Consider the following 21,382-nt stretch of genomic DNA (forward strand, 5'->3'; position numbering starts at 1 on the left):
TATGACTAATTCTCATCAAGTGACATCACTGAGCTGAATTTTCAAGAAACTGCCTGTCATAACCTGTCCTTTACAAAAACTCTTAAGTTAGTACCCATTGTTTTATTTGTGAAGCTGGATTGTTTTTACCCATTGTAAGGTCCTTTACATTTATGTGCAGTAAATTTCACCTGCCACTTTAATGCTCAGTCTTGTAAAGTCTTCCTGCAGTTCTTGACATTCAGACTTTCTTTACTATCCTGAATAACTTAGCATTTTTAAAAAAACTTATCTCACTGTTCAGTTCGTTTTTATGAGCTTTACTGTTTAATGGCACAGGTCCCTACAGATCCCTGTGGGTCTTCATTCATGATGGGAACTGACCTTTTCCTCTTCTTTCTATCTCCCGTCACTTAACCAATTTTTAATTTGATTTAATTCTATTTTTTAGTCCTTCCCTCTCTTACTCCAGCTATCAAGTTTTCTTGAAAGTCTTTGGTAAGACACTTCATTAAAAAAATATTTGGTAAATTCAATTAAGCTATATTTGAGAGATTTTTCTTATCTACATGCCTGTTGACTCCTCCAAAGAACTTTAATGTAATTAAATTTTAGAAAAATACATAAAGTTTAAGGAGGCTATCAAGAGTATCACTTTTACATTAAATCACAATTTATAGAGAATTATACACTATTTTCAGCAGTATCTTTTACTTGTAGCTGCTAAAACATAAATTATGGTCAGATAAAAAGTGAAGGAGCTTCATTTCATTGGGCTTCTGGATGTTGTTGTTTTTTTAAAAAAATATTTCATTTTTGTTTCTTTTTTTTCCTAAAGAACTGAGACCTTATTGAGACTGCCAGACAATTCTGAAATAGGAAGAAACTGAAAAGTTATCCAATCAAAATTTAAAACCAGAAGAGGAACCAGTAAAAAGAACCATGTATTCAAGACCCTTGGAAACATATATATATTTCCACTAGGTGACAAAGAAAGAACATCTTATCAGACACTGTTGAGTAATATTGTTGTAAGTACAAATCATCAAATCTCATAAAGTTTCTGCGTATTTCCAATGTTTTATCCAAGAATATTTACCTCACATCTTCAACTGTTACCTGTATAACAGAGTAAAAAGAACAAGTGATATCTGTGTAAGAGAGACTAGAAGGAGCAAGAACACATTCTCTCTTTTTTTAGTTTAGTAACTAAAATGATTTCATAAACTGAGTATTAGGTATATTGTACTTTCCAAATGGATACGAGGAGACTAACCTTTCAGTACATGTTCCATAGATGACTTTTTGTCTATTTCTTTTAAAATATGTAGTAGTAGTACATTAAAAATTATATTAACTTTTTAGTAAATGAGAACTGCAGTTTTAGGCGCAGCCACACATATCAAGTAAATCAGACTTTGTATTGAAGAATTTTATATTATAAAAATATACAACTTTAAAACCATTCAGAAATGAAAGGGGAAATATGGAAAGCTATGGAAATATGGGATTGTTCAGCAGTGCTGATCAGTAAAGATTTTTTTCACATTGCTAAAAATTTTACAAAATATGTATTCAATAACTTGTATTGTGTACATTGCTTCAATGTTATCAGGAGAGCTAGATGAAAATGAAAATACATTAACTCATGTTTTGTTGCAGAAAGTGTTATAATTTTTTCTCCCTGAGTTTTCAAGTATTAACAGTTTGGTTTTATATGCAATTTGAAGGCAAGAATCTTTGCTTCATAAAGTTTTAAGAAAATAGAAGAGACTATGCAGAGATTAATGTTCACAGTTTTTTAGGGTAGAGCTAACTCTGGAGAATGATGGTTGGTATGTCTGCTAGAAATTATAGGTGGGTGAGCAGCCAGTAGTATATAGAAACTTGTGATAAGGCTGTACAGTTAAATACATACTTGTGTGCATAGAACAGATATTCAGAGTTTTAAGGCATGGAGACAAAATTGTCTTTTTCTTTCTCCTATCTTTTCCTTATCATAGGTTGGGAGGGTAAGGCAAAGGAGCTTAAAATAAAGGAGTCTTGATGATGAATGAAATATTTTAATGGGGATCTTAGCAGGTTGAAGAAAGAGGATGAATCTAAAATTTCAGAGAAGTGTTCAAATGTATTATTATATGAAAAGATTCACTGATCTTTGCTTTATGTAGGACCAGCACAAGTGTAGTCAAAGTTAAATCAACTTTATATGATAACTTCACACTGTTCTCCAGAGCATTCAACCAACTTCACCCTTTTTTTTTAAACCATTAGAAATATCCTAAGTATATGTGAAAATGATCTACACTCTCTTTCTCCTTAATCTGGTTAAAATAAACAAGTGAGTGGACCCCTTGGCATACGATATGTGGATTATTTTTTTTTTCCCCAAAGATTTTTTCAGGCTATCTCCAAGAGAAACTTTAGTAACAAGCAGATACCCATAAAGAACTTTGTGCCAGCTTATGGTTCCTCGTCTTACTCCCAAAGTCTAAGAGAAAAATGTTGACATTAGATTCCCTTTCACTACAAACATCACTTCTTAGAAAAAATATGTTACCATTAAATTCCTTACACTGAGTTTAGCCAGCACATGGAGCTGTATGAACTATACTTTCTATTCATGCATTTTGTGCCTCTTTAATCAGCCGTGGTTTTGCTGCCCAGCAGTTCATCCTTCATTACCAGGATGAATATAACATAAAGCAAACAAACTTTTCTACTTTATAATTTTTGTTGGCAGCATTGAACATTTACATACATAGAATATTAGCACAAGGGATACAAAGTCATTATATACTAATGCTTTGCAAAGTGGAAAGACAATATCTTCAGCATCACTCTGCACTGCATTTCAAATGGCACATTTCAGGCAATTTATGCTAATTTCCATCATTTACAGAACATAATGATACAAATCAGTTGGAATTCAGCACAACAGCCTTTAAGTGTTCAGAACTATGGAGAACACGGTAATGGCCTCATTAACTGTAAGCTGAGAATCGAATTTCCATTTCTAGGCAAAACTGTTATTGCTCTACTCGTGATCCACAACACTTTTCCTGTTTAATAGGTTATAACAGCCACTGGTCAGCTCTGTTTCTTTCCCTTAGCGACCTCACTGAGCCCACCCAAAGCAATAAAGAAAGATCAATTGTACTGATCTTACCTGAGGTGACCTTATTGTCTTCTTTCTAGCTGGTATTAGCTTGACAAAGAAGGGCAATATCTAAGTTCACTTCATATGCTTAGAAGCCTTAAATATATACAGAGCTCATAGTCCAGGCCTTTGATATATTGAAAGGAGATGGCAATAGCACAGCAAATGTTTGCCTTTCAATTTGACATTACAGTGAGAAGGATAATAAACACTGCGTTCATAAGAATAAGTATAGCTAAAGCAAGCAAAAAGCCATCATTTCTCAAGTACATGAATGCTGGGAGGTATTAGGAGAAAAAGGTCAACTGACTGTCCAAAGCCTATCAAAAAAGCCAGTTACATCAAACAGTACAGCTGAGATGTGTCCTGGATCAACAATTTTTTTTCCTTCCTTTTCCTCCTCAAAAAATGTTATGAGTAGTTTTGACTAGAAAATTGAAAAGGACAATGACAAGTTTAATAGACCCAAATTTGTTCCAGGTTATATATACTTAAGCATATTATTGTCATCCCATCACACTGGCAGGGTGCTATACAGTTACTGACCCATAACTGCAGGTGTATCTCAATTATGTAAATCCCTCAACTTTTATTTGCTAAGGAAATTAATTTACATAATGACTGTACACTTCATACTCAGTAACTATAAAACTATTTTTCAAAGATCTGTCTATCAGTAGTTAATATTCTATGACTACACAAATTTCTGTTGTGGCTGCTACAGACTTAAAAGCATAACTGAACCTACATTAATTATTGGAATACAATGATCAATCATTTTAAATGTAGACACCTTTGTGTCTGCCTGCATGAAGAACATAACAAATACGCAACAGAATTATAGCAATGGTTTATCTGATATGTTGTATTATAGCAATCAGCACTGGTGTAATAGTACAGCTAGAAGAGTACCAAACAAAAAAACAAACAAACAATCTCCCAATTTCTTAAATAAGCAAATTCTGAACTATTATCTGTATACGAGATAGGAAAATGGAGAAAATACATAAGGTACCCAAAGAGGCTAAAAGTAAATTTTAGTAAACTTCAAGTACTACTGTACTGTAGAAATTAAAGGTATTGCAGTGTAGTAGAACTGAAATATCCTCCAGTAATTCTTTAGCAGATCATTTTCCCTAAGCAGAAGTCAATAAGCCACCAAAGGTGCAGTGCCACAGGAGCTTACAGACTTATCAATATATAAATTCAACACTGAAAATGTACAGGGGTTAAAAACTGGGAGCTATTTAGACACTACCACTATCAAACAGTACTGTTTTACCGAAATTGCATTACATTTGTTCATGAGCAGTGTAAACAATGCCCAAAATATGAATAATGATATAAATAAAAAATGTTCACTTATCTTGTTACCAGCTGAAAAAAATCCAGGGAGGTACAACCCTACAACTCCTAGCACATACATTCTTTTTCTTAACTGCTTTTCATTAAATCGCTTTTAGACAAACAGAAACCCGTACTGGACTTATACCTGCCATGTATGCTTTTGGTATCCCCAGTGAGCTGTGGCAAAGTCTTCTACAGTTTAACTCCATGTTCTGTAAAAAAATATGATTTCTGATTTTGTCTAGGACCTACATTAGCTACATTCAGATGACATTATATATTTCTTGTGCTGGAACAGAAAGTGAACATTTTTCTATTCAGGTTCCTACAGCCTCTCATGCTCTTACAGGTGTCAGTACTGACCCTCTAGCATGACCTCAGTGCAAACTGCTTTCAACATAAAGACTATTTATTTTCAACTGGTTTCCTTTCTTTTAACTTTAGACTTTATCTGTCTAATATGCTTTATATATCCACTAACTCTACACTTTATTTTCATTTTTACTGTTTTGTTCAGTAAATACGTGAGCCTTATTGAGGCATTCACTATCCAGATAGCTCCAGGAATGTGTTGAAAATTAAAGTAGGTTGCCAATACCTGTTTCTACGTTTTTTATCTTAGTTATTATATTATTTTTCTTTACTTAATAGAAGTGAAGATCTGTTAACTTATGGCAACAGAGAGAAATTTAAGATTGTTTGTCATTCATTGTCTGTACAAACATACTCCAGGATCATCTTTTTAACACCTGGGAGAAAGAAACAGGAATATTAAGTCAATTTTACCAACGATGTAATGAAGGCAGAATATATTTATGTCTTAATATGGCCATAAATTAAATAAATTATGCAAAAAAGGATAATGTATTAGGAAATCAGGAATGACAGATTCTAGAAGTAAATATTTGTTCTGTCTCTGAGGACCTTCCAGTTGATAGTTTTCAAGTCCATCTGCTATGACTTCTTTGCAAATATTTAGTTAAATCCTTCCCATTGATTGTTTATGATCTGAGATTTCTTGGCTGGCTTTATTTTGCATACAAATTGTTATTTTAGACTATTAATGATCTAGGAAAAATGCTATTATTGTTTCAAATAGTCTGCTGTGAAGTTTGTGTCACCTTTGAGTTACCAGATTCAACTATATTAATTAGAAGGACAGGAAGAGCTATAAAATAGCACAGAAATATATTTTTGAGAGGAAAGGATGCAAAATAAGAATTCAGTTTCCAAAGATAACTGCTATTCAAAGCCTTCTTAGTGCATTTATGACTTACCAGTTTTGTAGAACCATACATGGCATCTAGAATATTTATGGTTTTTTTTAAATCTTCAGCAGGATCTAAATATTGAGATAAATGCAAAAGTAAAATTTGTAGGAAAGCATAATTCACAAAGTAATCATTACAGTATCAAAACTGACATTACAAAACCAGTATCTTCCCCCATGTAATAGTTTATAGAAACTAAAAAATGTTCACTCTTTTTTTCCCCTTGTCTGAATTGTATGGGTGGGCAAATTAACTATCAGAAAAATGAAGGCTGAATGAGTAGCAAACACAAAATGTTATATTTGGCATGTTTAAAATTTTCTTGCCTCAATTTAGAAATATAAGAGGATTAAACCATACTCTCAGTAATACAATGAAAGATAAAATGCATTTTATTACTTTCATGAACCTTGGTTTTCCTGTAAATGCGTAAAAGTCACATTAAGGGAACCACACTGACTAATCAAAGACTTTATGTGAAAAAACAGGAATGACAGATTTGAGAGGTACAAACTTTGGTTGTTATCATTATCTGCTTTTGGATACAAGTTGCTACCAGCTGAACCATTTGGGAGTAATGAATGAATTTCTACATACATTTTCAATTTAAACTGAAAAACTTGAAACTTGCATTCAATAGCCAAAATGTTAGCTGTAGTCTTTCAGCTTGATGCCTGCACTTCATACCCAAACAAATAGAAAAAGTAAGCACAGGACAAAGAACTGGAAAGAAATGTCTCTTTATAAAGACTAGTATTATTCTTTTGCAGTCTAGACGGTACTAAGTACAAAGAGCTCACAGGGCAGAGCATTAGCCTGTGGGAGGAAGAAAACTGCAATCTTTGTTCTTAGATCTTTTCTTATTCTTACCATTTGCACCACAGCTAAGTCTAAGCAAAAAGCAAGTATGTTACAAGTAGGAAACTCAGTGGTAAAAACTTTGGCATACATTACTCACTAGGATGGGAAAGAGAAACAGCTATGACTGACAGTTACAGAACTTCAAAAATAAAAGCTTTCCAAATGTTAATGATATTCCTTTGTTAAATAATCATGTAAATTAATGCATTAGATATGAATTAAACTGATATCCTTCTCTAGTGTTGTTTTTAGTGAGGCATCATTGCCTATAGAAGCAAGTTCTTGCTCTTAACATTCTCAAAATGATGCCTTAAAACATGCTTAATCTGTGTCTAATGGAGCAAGTTGATTTATTATGACCTGAAGTAGTAGCCAATAGAAAGCTCATGAGGGAAAAAAAAAAGGAAAATCCTTTACTTTCTTGGCCAGTAAAAAAATAAAGAGCAACAAAAATCTTTCTAATTTGTCCATAAGGCATTGCCAAAGTTTTCAATTGTATCTGAAGTCAACATTTGGTATTAGTGTTGAAGTCTTACTTCTAGTGTGACCTAATAATGTGAACAATCACATTATTAAAAAAAAAGGGGAGAGATATTTGCTCTTACAGCATGACACTTCCCTCTGCCTAAAGTTCATTTCTAAGTCTCTCACGCTGGCTCCTTTAATGGCATGTATTAATGTTACAGTTGTGGCTGAAAAAAAGGTAAACCAATATGAAAGGTGAATTTCTTTAAGCTGGGGTTGGGGGTGGGGAATAAGCATCAGCAGCAAAGACTTGGGGTTTTCTACTGCCTTCTGAAACATCTGATCTGGTGAATGGAATGGGACATGTGTGAAACTGCAAAACTGAACTTTAGGAGAGGGCCCAACTTCTGAGGTGATAAAGGACAGAAAAGGAAGGACAGAGAAAAGTTGGGGGGGGGGGGGGGGGGGGCATGATTGCTGATCCAAAAAGAGTGTTGTAGAAAGTGCTCCAGCTTAAAAAGATTCCCTTTGCAGCTCTACAACAAAAATTCAAAAATGTCCTCTGCCTTGCAGAAACAAAGTAATAAAACACCGTTGAAAACAAGCCTAAATAAATGTTAAATTTCAGGCGAGAAAAGGCACACCATCTGTTACTACGTACAAACAACAGTATTATTAGATTATACATAATGTATCGGCACAGAAGATATGGCTGCCTTTGGATTATTAGGTTAGGAGGCCTACAGAAAGACTCTATAAGCAGGAAAAAAGAATTACTTTTACAAGTTAAAGTACAATCAGAAAACAACCTTACTGAGATGCAAACAAGAACAAGACAGGTCTGTGCCATAGAAAGTCATGAGCAGCAAGGGAATGACATACTTGGTTATGATTTAAGGACAACATGTACAGATAGCAAAACTGTGAAGCTGGTAACTTCAGTCTTCAGTGCATCAGTCAGTGCCCCTTGGGATACGTACAGCGAATCAGACATAAATGATGGATGTAGTAAATAATAGTCCCTGGAACCGCTCTGACAGAGTCTTCTATGAATAGTTCATCTTTGGACGTGGTTTTATAAGGCAGAGAAAGGAGATTAATCCAAATTGATGCAGCAGGTATAAAGGATTTAAATATGATTAAAAAGAAATAAATCTGGCAATCTAAACATCAGAAAAAAATCATGTACCTACTAGAAGAATATATAATTTGATAAATGTTAAATGAAAAGCCAGTTTATTTTATGTCACTAGAAGAGAAAACCCAACAACTTTAGAAATATAGTAGAGGAGTAGCAATGCTGTGTTTCTAGAAAAAGGCTTCATGAGCCTGAATGTGTCTGGTAACAGAAAATGTCAGTACTGTGGGATGTTACTAGTTTGTGTGTGTGTGTAAATGTGTGTATGAGAAAGCTCAATACTGAGTTACTCTAAGCTACATCGAATCTTGCACAGCTAAGAACTCGGGCATTTAGGCAACACAGAGAATTTTGCCATATGTTCTCTGCCCCTTGTGCATGTTTTATATACTTGGATGATATGACATTAATTTTTGTCTAATACTGTATAATGTGTCACGCAAACAGAACTACCTCTCCTCATGAAATAAGGCTGTAGTTACAGATAGTATTTTGCTTACATTGTACCACTGCACTGATGCAACTGTACACAACTGCAAGATGACTGTGCACCTTTCTCTAAGGGTAAGGCTACCTTTTGTTGTTCTAGTGTAACTGAGCAAAAAGTAGCCCAGCTTCAAAGCTCACACACTTGCCATTTTTGACAAAGTGCAGCTGTTAACACAAATTTTGTCCTATTTTATCTCTTAAAGGAGATGGACTGACATTTTGCAGGGGATCATGGGGAATTACCAAAGAAATTACCTTAGTGTATTCAGCTGTTTTTGAAACCATAAACGTTTACGTGGTCCTTAGCCTGCCTTTTTTGAAACCATTATGCAACAACTAGATCCAAGTGTAACTGGCCCTGCTGCTGCCAGCTACACTTTGAGAGTGTGAAATATCTGCATCACTTGAAATTGCAGATAAGAATTGGTCTGAGAACAAACTGCTAGAATTGCAGAGCTACAATTTAGGCAAGATATTTTGTATTTGAAAAAAATAAGACCCAAGATTTTAATATGAACAACGTGGTATGTCACTATAGAGAGAGAATTGAACAAGTTTCAACTCCTACAAAAAAATTATCATTAGCAACTCAATGTGATAGGCTTATTTGACACCAGGCACAAGAAGTTCCTTGGAAGACATAATGAGCTTCAGAGCAGTTTATGCAATTTCCTTGTCAAGACATCAATCCAAGCACTTTATTAGGAGAGAAAGGTCATTATTTTGCCATGTGTATGTCCATGGCTCTCTCCCATCTGGAGGACCTTGTAGCATTCTTGTCTTTTATCCTCAGAAAACAGATAATACTGGAAATTATTCAGAGAAGGGTCAAGGATGATCAAAGGTCTCAAATTAATTTCTTATCAAGCACTTCTATACATACGTGTGTGTTTGTATTGTTTGTTTCTAAACCTTGAAAGAGAGAAAAACAAGAGTGGAAAGAGGAAGAGGATAGAGATTTGTAAAGTCATGAGCAGCATGGAAAAGGTAATTAGGAAATACATTTCATTCTCCTCCAGTACAGATGATGACAACAACCATTAAAGAGAGGAGGTGACAAGTTCAAAACAATCACATGAAGGTGGTTTTCCTGGCACATTGTAATTAAACTGAGGAATTCTTTACTGCAAGTTGCTATGATTTCATTAATCAATTGGACAAATTCATGGAACAAGAGTACACTGTAAAAACCACTAATATTTATATGAGTAAAACCAAAGATATCATTTATAATGCATGGAATTTCCACATTTTCAATCTTTTCAGCCTGGAAAATCCTGAGAATGCATCACTGTAGGTTTACACTGTTTCATCATCTTCTCTAGGCTTCTATTTTTGGCCACAAAATAGTGGGTTAAGGAGACTTCTTGCTTTCATAAAATATAGCCGTCCTTATAGTCTTACTTTCTCTCACCTATACAGGCTGTGAATGTCCCTTGACTTCCTTCAATAAGAAAGGCAGAAAGTAAAAACAGAAGGGAGCTTTCTTTTACACTATGTTGTTTAGATTGCTGTTGTTTCTTTCAGCTAATACTTGGAAATCCAGGTGTGTCATCATTTCCAAGACTTATGGGGAATGGATAACATCACTTTTAAGAATTTACAAGATTTATTTCTTTAAGATGGATTGCAGTGCAATCCAATTATATCTCTGTTATATAACATACTTGCGTTCATGGTATTTGAAAAAGAGTTTATTTTTATACTGGACAATTTACATATTGTTGATTTATTGTGCTCAGTAGTGTGTATAATTTCCATTTATTCCGAAACTTTAAACTTTTATCTTGTGCTTTCAGTGTGTTTACTGATTTTTCAATGGATTTTATATGTAGATGTAGATACTGCATGTCAAGATTACCAGGTTCATTTTGTAAGATTGTTTCTTACAGAACAAGAAACATTTTTGCATAGAATGCCATAAAAGTAAATGTTCCACAATTATATATTCTTGCAATGCCTTGCTTTAAAACATTAAAAAATATATCTGAAGGCTCTTTTACCTTTTATGTATTTCCAGATAATGATGGTTTTCTACCAACTTCAAAAGAAAACAGGGACATCATTAGGATGTGTAATACCATCCTTCTTTAATAGGTCAGGTTCATTTATAGCATTGCACATGGAATCATAGAATCTTTTAGGTTGGAAAAGACTTTTAAGATCACTGAGTCCAACAGTTAACCTAGCACTGCCACTAAACACCACATCTACATGTCTTTTAAATATTTCCAGGGATGGTGACTCAACCATGTCCCTGGGCAGCCTGTTCCAATGCTTGACTACCCTTTTTCATGAAACAATTTTTTTTAATATCCTGTCTAAACCTCCCCTGGCACAACCTGAGGCCATTTCCTCTTGTTCTATCAGATTTTACTTGACACCCACCTCCCTACAACATCCTTTCAGGGAGCTGTAGAGAGCAGTAAGGTCTCCCCTGAGCCTCCTTTTCTCCAGGCTAAACAACCCCAGTTCCCTCAGCTGTTTCTCATAAGACTTGCTCTCTAGACCCTTCACCAGCTTCATTGCCGATACACATAAAAATATATTTCACTGAACAAAAAGAAAAAGAAATTTTTAAGAAGAGTTTACCCCAGAGGGTGCTAGCTGTCTTCAATAGAAGTCCCAATGTGGCACGCACACTATGGTAGTAGATTTGGAAGTCCTACAGAGCAGAGCTATTGATAAACCATACATGAGGATATGTATTCAAATATAGCCAAAAGGTGTGAACATTTTCAAAACGGAATCTTTACCTCTGCTTACAAATTATTTGCAGATAGACATTCTTTATCTCTTTTTCAATTTTAAGTGCATTTTTTACAAGTTTTAAACTCTGGTTCATTTTTTAGCTATAGAATATTTCCTATTTGCTATTTTAAATTACTATTACCTAATAATAAGTTCTGCTTTAGAAGAATTTCATAATAATAATTTTAAAATATATTGTGTAGATAATAAAAGACTTCCCCAAAATTTTTCTAAAACCAGTAAAAAGGTCATGAATTTGCAAGTAATCTCTTCATTCCCCTCCCCACCCCCCCCAAATACTCTTGTAAGTACACAGTGACTTAGCCAAATATTTGTAAACTGAGATATTAAAAAGATAATATCAATAAAACATACTGGCTTCTTTTTTTCACTGAACTATTATGAATGTTTTTTTTTTTTCTTCTTGGTATTTAACCTGCTTTTTCAGTTTTAACAACACAGCTACTGCAAAGCACATTTTCCAGTATTTTTTAGTTGATAAAGCAAATCTTTTGCTAAGGCTGTTATCGTTTTTCTCATATACCTGAATCTTACCTTGGGAAAACAAAAACCAAAACCAGCCCTGCGACACCACATTGCTGGGGAAAATAAGCACACTTCTGTTTGTGTTTTCCCACATGCATGGTTTCAATTTTTCCTTCTAGTCATTTCTTTTCAGCGAATCCTTTTCTTTTTCCTGTAACCCTGATTGCTAATGAAAAACCAATAAATAGAAAAAATTAAGAAATTGTATTAGACAATTCAATATTGCTATTCATGAAAACCTTAACATGAAAAGTGACTAGAACAAATAGGGTTTGGTGAAGTAATGCCCTATACGAGTGGATCGTTCTGCGTTTCATAGAAAATAAACACTCCACAGAAAGTTAACACCATGTAACTTATAGGGTAATGTATCCAAAAGGAGGTATCTGAGCAACAATAATGCGATCCTGATGTTTCACAAAAATTGCATATGTCCTGCTTAAAGATTTGATATGTATTTCAATATAAATAAATGCACAGGGTCATCAAATGAAAGTACAATGGAATATATAACAGGGAGCATGTAGAGTTCTTTTCAGGGCTATAGCTACAAGCAGCTAGTGGGGAGCAGCTAGCATTCATGAAGGTTTGAGCATTTGGTGGCCTATACTGAAATCATATTTCATGAGAAACTGTTGAAACATTGTTCTCTTTGGCTACATACAAACGACTTAGCTTCTCAATGAAAATATGACATGAAGCAAAAGGAAGTTTGGGGCTTTTTATTTGGTAGGAAAAAGAAGTTTGAAAGTATGTTTAAACCCAGCAATTTCTTACAAGTTCAAGATTACCCTTAGAGTTAAGTTACTTAGAACTTTTGGTATTATTCCCCAAGTAACATGGCATATATAAGTTAGATGCCTCCATTGCCACATTAGATTCACCACTCTGAAGGGCCAGTTGTACCCTAGATACCCTGTTTGGCTAAATCCCAACTGTTTGGCAATACTACTCCAGTTTAATGAATTTCACGGGTGTGTTTCAGGAGTTCTGTACCTATTGCAAGTACAAAAGCAGAAGCAGAAGTCTGATCTCATGTGGAAGACAAAGGAGAGCTGCTTGAATTTTAAGTTCAGAGGGGAAAAAAATACTGCATTCACAGGTCCCACACCAAGACCTTTCTTCAACATCAAAGGAAAATATTTTCAAATCATATATTTATATATGATTCATACCATCCCTAGGGCACTGGTGAAAAAGGTGACGTACAGTGGATAGAAACAGCAAAAAAGTCATGCAGGACACAACATTTTTACTTAATGCTGAATCAGTAAAACTATTCAGCAGTCTATCTAAAAATCATTCAGAACTAAAGCACAAATTCTTATTTGTAAAATTCTTTCTGTAAATAAAGAAAAAATGTCTGTGACATCATATAAAGAGCAGGAGAACTGTTTTAGTCTGAGCTGAACTTTTCCCCATTGCTACTTAGTGCAATTGCACACTTTCAGTACCAAAACCCTCTCTTATTCCACATCCAGGTGGAACCAAGACTCCTAAAATTTAAGGAATAAAGAAGGAGTAGGAGGGGAGCTCATGCAGCTACTAGCTCTTCAAAACCAGCCACTAACCTGGTATGTAAAAGAAGTACAAAGTTAACTGTAAAAGAGGATGAAGGCTCAGAAAAACTTTTTATTCCAGCTTTGGACCACTAGAAACATTCTTCTTAGTTCCTCATTACAATGAAGTCTTAAGGAGGGCCTCACACACTGAGTGGCTAAGTTCCCAGAGAGTAAATTTATATTAGGTGAGAAATCAGGACCTAAGACAAATCACATAATTACCTTCAAGTCCCCTCCCAATTCTCTGCAAATGTCTCTTTGAGCAGGTGACTAACTGTCTTAAGTGTTGAATCCTCACAACCTTAAACAAAAATCAATTGAAGCTCAGTATCCTAAGGAAGTAGAATACTTTCCCTTCATGACTGTTGGTTCTAAATTGCTTAACACAGATTGACAATGCAAAACAGACTAGCCTCCTGCTGTTTGTGATTTTTTTAAATTTTGCTTTTGGTTTTTTAGGTGAATAATTCATAGCAGGTTGCTAATTTTTCATCTTGTTCACATAAAATATAATTATTACAGATATAGAAAAGTCACCTGTGTGTATATGTTTTTGCATCCTTTACATTTTCTCACAAATGTACAGGAAGTCTGCTTTTTTCATGTATCTTTGGGTACTTTAAAGGCAATCTGAGCTGACAGACAGAGCAGAACCACAGACCTATACTTCCAGCTCTCTTTTCTAGTTGTACAAAATAGTCTTCGGAGCAAAGAAGGAAAATGACTGTTGACAGAATGTATTTCATGCTGCAGTTAGCCATAAGATGAGAAATATGCCTATGAGAAGACAAACTTTTATGCCTTCAGCTTTCTTGCGTTTGAAGAAAGACTGGTGTCTTGTTCTTCCTTGATTTGCATCACAATGAGCCTTTAAAGACTAGCTTTCCTCACATCTGTAAATCCAGGACATTCTTGGATGCTCTAAGAGGCATAACAAAGTACTATGCAAACTGAAAACTGAGTATGACAGTGGACTACCACCATGGACTCTTTCCTCCTGCTTGGTTCAGGAATGTCAGCAAGATTATTTTTTTTACATCAAGACCCTTAGTTCATGCAATGTTTTAAAAAGGTAATCTTGTAATAAAAGACAGGTGCAGTTCTGATGGGAATATCAGCATATAGTTTGAGTTCTGCTGTGGCATAAGATCACATGATGGGGCAAAGAAGTAAGAGGTCTAGATTTATGTATGTTAATAACATCTCTCTGAGTCTTCTCAGTAAATCAACACTACTGCTATATCTGTGCTAGCTTGATTAGACCAGCATGGGCATGCCAAGTTCTAATATAACACCATTATTTTCTTTGAGATATATCCCATATTATATGTAAGAAGTTATATTTACCCTATTGATTTTGGCTAGTGCTAAAAGAAACTTTTTGTTTCTTCTCTTTAAATTTGTAAGGTAAGTCTCCATGTGCACTTACTTCTTCACAGATCAAAGCACATATTTAAAAATCCCTCATAAGTCCATCATAAATATTTCAATTTTTACTATTATTTTTACTATTAATGACATGAATTGCACTCACCACAGTTGTAATATACATAGATTTATCAGATGATCAGTGATGCTGCCTAGCATATTGAAGAAACCTGTACTGTCTGTCCTTCGCCAAAAACCCAGATATGTTAGATTCAACCTGATGTTAAATACTTTGTGTAAGATTAAGAACTCCACCTCTTAGTATTCTCAGAAAGTTTGTATTCCTTCATTTTTGGTAAAGTTAAAAACTGACCACCAGTTAACAGTATTATTAATTATGTTATTAACAGTAACATAACTCATTCTTTCTCTCCCTACTCTCTCTTTATTCTGAGTGAGTTCCCCAGATGTTCTGGCTGCATGCAGATGCACAATATAACAGTTATGGCAGTGTCCTATAGAAATCTATACTTAATAACTAACAGCATTTAAAAAAAAAAAAAAAAAAAAAAAGGTTGTTTAAAGTCTTGAGAGTGAATTATTTTGTGACCTCAAAACCCATCGATATAACTGACCAATCAGGCTAAGAATGTTGAAGCTTATGTAACAAGACTTTAGATTGATTTCTAAATTCTGAGAACAACATACTTTATTATCTCTGGTGTTGTCTGGACTGCTCCACACAACTACAATAACAACCTAATTCATCACTATGTCACTACAGTGTTATGCCTCTTTAACTCCAGCGGTTTCAATGAGTTACTGTGATAAATCAGGACCCCAAAGAGCACAAGTGTAAGATACCATAAATGTCCATCTGTTGGACCAAATCACACCCTCTGCAAAACAAGAACAGCTGCTGAATACAGAAAATTATCTTAAAATCTTTACACACTGTACTGAGTTGACTGCCATTAAGCCATGCAGCAAAGCAGAGCAAGGCCTTGCAAAGACTTCTGCCGGTACTGTGTTATTCTGGAATTGGAAAAATGTAACAGATCCTAGGAAGAACTGGCAAGTAGCAGAGCAGAGAAGAAATGAAAAGGCTTGAGCACCCTGCTCTAAGACACTAATCTGCACTGATGTAGAGTGAAAGAGAAGCACAATTTAAAAAAAAAAAATGTAAACAGACTAAAACCACTATGCATCATCATTTTGTTTCTTGAAAGTATTAAACAAGCTGCAGCATAAATTAAAAGACCTTAGAAATGTCACGAAGAAGTGAAAAGTTATCTTTTTAAAGCTATGCAGTGGACACTCAGTAATGTGGGAAACATACGCAAATATGTAAGGGAATTTAGTAAAGCATATGAATCTTCAGAACAAATTCAAGGTTTTATTAGAGATGGTTGTTTACAGAATACTCCAGTCACATATAGACACATGTTCATATGTTCATTTTTCTTTAAAAAGTTCTGCTGGTAAGCAGGTCAAACACAATCACTTAAAATGGCGAAAGTCTTTTGGAACACTGACTTCCACTAGAATTTTAAAAACTAATATAAAAGCATAGCATTAAGCAATATATAAAGCAGAAACACATTTATTTATTTATTTCTGTCTTCATGTGATGTCAGCCTTTTAGTGTGGCACATAACGATTTTTAACAGGTCCAACCTTCCTAAAGAAATGGCTACTAAACCTGCTATATTAATTTTGGATTTTAGTAATACATACAAGTAAGCAAAGTCTCATATGAGGTAAGTATGGTCAAAAACTATAGACCAAAATAACAACTGGCTATATATTAATAGGATTTCTGTAATAAATGTTCTCTCTTCATTATTATGTCTTAAAATACCCACTTTATTGAGCCTGTCATTAAATTATGAACACTACTTGTATCTGTATAGAAAGTCCTTAAAAAAATTAAAATTACCTGAAAAAAAAATTGACTATAACATCTGGATGTTTTTCATATCTCTTCTTTTGCACATAGACACAAAAAAAATTATGAGCTATGACATCTTAGCTTATCTCAGCATTTTCATCTCAGCTCCCTCCAACATTTCACACCAATGCAGTGAAGGAGGAATGTAGAAAAAAATCACTTATGCCAGAGGCTCCTATTAAAGGTCAAGGACAAAGAACCATGGAGAAGTTAAATATTACAAAATGTAGACCACTGATCAGGTCTGTAACAGAACACCATTAGGAACTAGTTGCACTTACATGGTCCATCCAGGGCATCAGACACTCACAGAAAACTGAAACCAGCTTTTTCAACTAACAACTGAATTCAAAATTTGAGATAAACACAAGTCCTGCAAACAATAGCTTTACAACAAAAGTTAATGAGATCAGAAGTATTTCAGTCAGGACCTATTATATTAAGCTCCACTCATTCTTCAGGTTTATTGGGACTTGCCCTGATCTGCACTCTGTATTTTACCAGAAAGTGTGAGAAAAAAATAAATCAACTTAGAAGCCCACATATTTAATAGCTACAGCAATGCACTCCCAATGGTGCCATCACAAACAGCCTTTGTGCAACCAAAGGTCAGGCTGATGATAGGAAAAGAATCACATGCTTGGAGTTTCATGGCAGGAGTGTCTTTGGGGCTGGAAAACAGAAGGCTACAACATTTCTTCCTTTATTGCCCTATTTATTGTTCAGTCTTCAGACAAGAATATCCTCAGGTTTTGCCTTACTTTTCTGGGATTTACCACAATCTTTCATGGACCACAGGGGGACTGTTAGTCTATCATTCTGGAGTATCAGAAAATGCCAAGGTTGGTCAGGCTCCTGAATTTGTCCTTCCAGGGTATAAATTCTGTTTGTACAAAGGAAGACCTTTGCATTCAAGTTTTTAAAAGTCTGTGATAATAAAAGATGACCAAATAACTTGTAATTATTCTTATGAGAAGTTTTTAGATGGAATTTTCAAGGTGGCTGTTGGTTCTTTTTAAATACACTTTGCTTGATTAAGGGGTATGCAGTCTCTGATTTAGTAAAATAACATCTTCCCTTTTCTTATCAGACTACACTTAGCATTAAAAAATAAGAGATATTTTATGTAAAAAGAAATCAATTGACTGCAAGCAGAAAAATAAGTACAGTTTAAGAGACATTTCAAGGCAATATTTTATTTTTAAAAAGAGCCATGTCCTTGGATAAGAAAATCAATACTTGAAATTAGGATTATTTTCCAAGAATTAAAGTACCTGTTTCTTCAATCTACATAAACTGTCAGAGTAGTGTCAAGATAATCTATTGTTATATCTGCTCCTTGTAAAGTTAGCAAGAACATTCTGGAGGGACATAAGTTTTCACAGAATTATTTCTTTCCTGTCATCTGTATGGAATAATTGGGTTACTACATTCTTTAAAATCACTTAGAATAAATAAAAAATTCACCAGTCCTCCATGTTTTCCTGTTCTTCTGTCAGAGAGCCTTCTGCTGCATAGTGGGGATAGCTACAAGACTTTGAATGACAGAGAATGAATAAATTTGCAGAAGTAAATATCAAAAAGTGATAGGAGATACTTACCCTTTTTTCAGAAAGTAGCACCATGCATTCATACTTATCTGTGAGTAGCCTCTGTTTCAACTGTACTGTGGACTTGGCCTGTGATTTTTTCAGAATCTTATTTGTTAACTGCTACCCCCAGTATTCAACAAAAGAACCCCAACTTCTGAGCTAAATTTTTTGAAACTCTTTAATAGTCTCTCAAAGCCTTCATGACTCTACATAGTGCCCAAAGCCATGTAACTCTCCTTTGCTGGATCGTGTTTGGTTGGGAAACTTCTATTGTTCATAGAGGCTCATGAAATTAGGGAATACATAACTTCAATGTAGAATGAGAAACCTCTAGAGAGAAAGGAAACTTTGAAGAAGGAAAAGAAATACTTTCATAAATTCTTGCTTGTTTGTTTGTTTGGTTGGTTTTGACTAAGTTAATTTCCTGAGATGACTTTTCTTTCTTTTTCAGACAGGGCATCTGCACTGACATTTACATGAGGAACAAAAAGAAGGAGGGAATTAATTGTTGTTTGCTTGACCATCAGTCTCAGAATTGTTGACTGTGAAATAAAATATTTTAACATTTTACGTGAGGCATTTTCCTCATGAGGAAGCTGTCCTGTTAAGACCCAGTAGTTTGCTATTCCTCAGTGGAAAGGTAAACCATATAACAAAAAACAAACAAACAAACAAACAAACCACAACAACAACAAACAAACAAAAAAAAAAGCCCAACAACAAAATATAATAAAAACACAAACGAATAATAAAAAAAAAACAACCACAAACCAGAAGTATATAAATTGTATTAAAAACAAAGTTTTAGCAGCACATTCCTACTCTCCTCATCAATCTCTCCTTTAACATTTCTTTGTGACAGGAACAACAAAAATTAGAAGGAAAGAGTAAGACAACAGTTGCACCTGCTGCAATGATCAACGTTTCCTTAATAATGCACATTCCTTTTTATATTAAAATCAAATATTGCCATTGGCACTACTAATATTCTGTGATTTCTTTCCTTTTGTGAAGGCTTAAACTCCATATAATAGAGTCGATTTCCTTCTCATTTCTTCTGGTTCGTCCCATTTTATCTTCACAGATTTCTGAAAAATGACTGTATATCTACTGAAATTGTAAGGAGAAGCAATTCATAGCTTTGTTCTCAAAAAATATGGAAAAAAGAAAGCAGAAATGCTTCTTTAGGTCACATGGAGAAAATAAAGCCTGTATGCATGAGAGGTGGGGGGCAGGAGAAAAAGAAAAGTCCTATCTTCTTTGAGATGAAAACATGATGTTTTTAGAGCATCCATAGATAAAGCCTTATTTTTCTGAAAGAATGTGAGTTAAAAGACTATTTGCAGACCTAAATACTAATTGTTTTTCAAGCTATAAGCCTATATACAAAATATTATGTAAGTGAAGTTATCCTGTCAAATTACCTATTGAAGGGGTAAACAGCATCTCCGATTACTTCTTAGAATGTAATGTACCTTGACTATATTCTGGCATAGCTATTTCTGTTGATACATATTTCTGGCTTTAAGCCCCTTGAAACAGTGTAGGACCTTTTGTTTTGATGATGATCATTTAATGACAGAATAATATTTAATTACTTCATCTTATTTATATTGATGGTCTACAAGGCAAAGTACACAATAATCAGATATTGAAAAATATGTTTCTTTTCATTTTTAAAGATGCTACTATTTTTCTTATCTATGTAACTAAAAAATTGCATTGATATCATGCATTCTGTGTGTTAGATGTGTATTTACTTCTATCACGACACTACAGCATTCTAAGGAACAGGGAAGTAGCCAGTCTCCAGAGTGTTACACCCACAATAACTAGCTGTAATAACTGACCACTAAGAGAAACAACAATAATCTCATATGACACTTTCATCCCTGGTATTATGTTATGGGTAGGCAGTTATCCTCAGCTAGGTTTGTCATAAGCAAACCTTGATTAATGTAAAGGCTTTGCATGGAAAATAAGAAAGAGTAACATGAAAACATTTTCACATCAAGGCTTTATTTGTCATGTAATTTTAGAAACTGGTAAGATTTCAATGTTTCTTGGCATATTTACAGAAACATATATGCAAATTCCAACAGTTCAGATTTATCAACAAGGAAAATTCAAATTCTGTTAAGTTATATAACTGAAAATCCAGATTCCTTGAAACTGTTTAATTCTACAATAAATCCAAGATAGTTTGCAAAACCTGTCTTTCATTGGATCTGATGTTGAAAGTTTCACATTAGTTTCTTTTTCTCCCCTCTTTGTTTTACACTTCAACTTTTTAACTGGTTCTGCAGCCACTTAACAAATATAGTATTAATATCTACGCTAAATCTGAGAGAATACCTTAAAAAGTATTTCTATGTATTAGACACCACTGATGCATCTGACATGAGATTATTTACAGTACAATGTAGACTGAATTTTAATGCTATGAAAAAATATTGTGCTGCTGTAATCAGAAACTGTGGACCACAAGTGTTAATGATAATTATGGTGGGTGTCTGTAAGTCACTGTTAATTACTTTGCTGCTTACCTACGTAATTTAACCTTCATGTGACAAAGCCACCATGCTCCAAGAATAGGCAGCACAGGAGGAAGTGACACTTTTTATTACATTCTATGATTAAGACCTTTGTCAAGTGGGAATTCAGCTGCAATTTTCCCAGTCATTTCGCTTAGGTGATCCATTAGCCAGAAAAAGCCTGCTGAAATGCTGTTGTACAACCTGTGAGCATAATATATTCAACACAAAGATTGCAACTAACATTGTGCAGTTTAGTAGAGGTTGTACTAACCACGGCTAGAAAGTACATCATTAATATTCAGCCACAGGCTGTAAACATTTGCTGGTCAGCCACAAGGACTGGGCACAGTAGGTTTGGCATAGGA

The 21,382-nt window shown here is 34.4% G+C and overlaps 1 long non-coding RNA gene across 1 annotated transcript in view; it reads right to left on the reverse strand.

The window, feature by feature from the left end:
- The window catches only part of LOC308060441, a 52,388-nt gene continuing 31,006 nt past the window's right edge, over positions 1-21,382 (reverse strand). Inside the window, exon 2 of the long non-coding RNA XR_013926726.1 lies at positions 1-21,382. This exon is cut by the window's right edge and continues 24,766 nt beyond it. This is a non-coding gene — a long non-coding RNA (uncharacterized lncRNA).

Source organism: Falco punctatus (genome assembly GCF_963210335.1).
Source record: "Falco punctatus genome assembly, chromosome: 3".
NCBI classification, from domain to species: Eukaryota; Metazoa; Chordata; class Aves; order Falconiformes; family Falconidae; genus Falco; species Falco punctatus.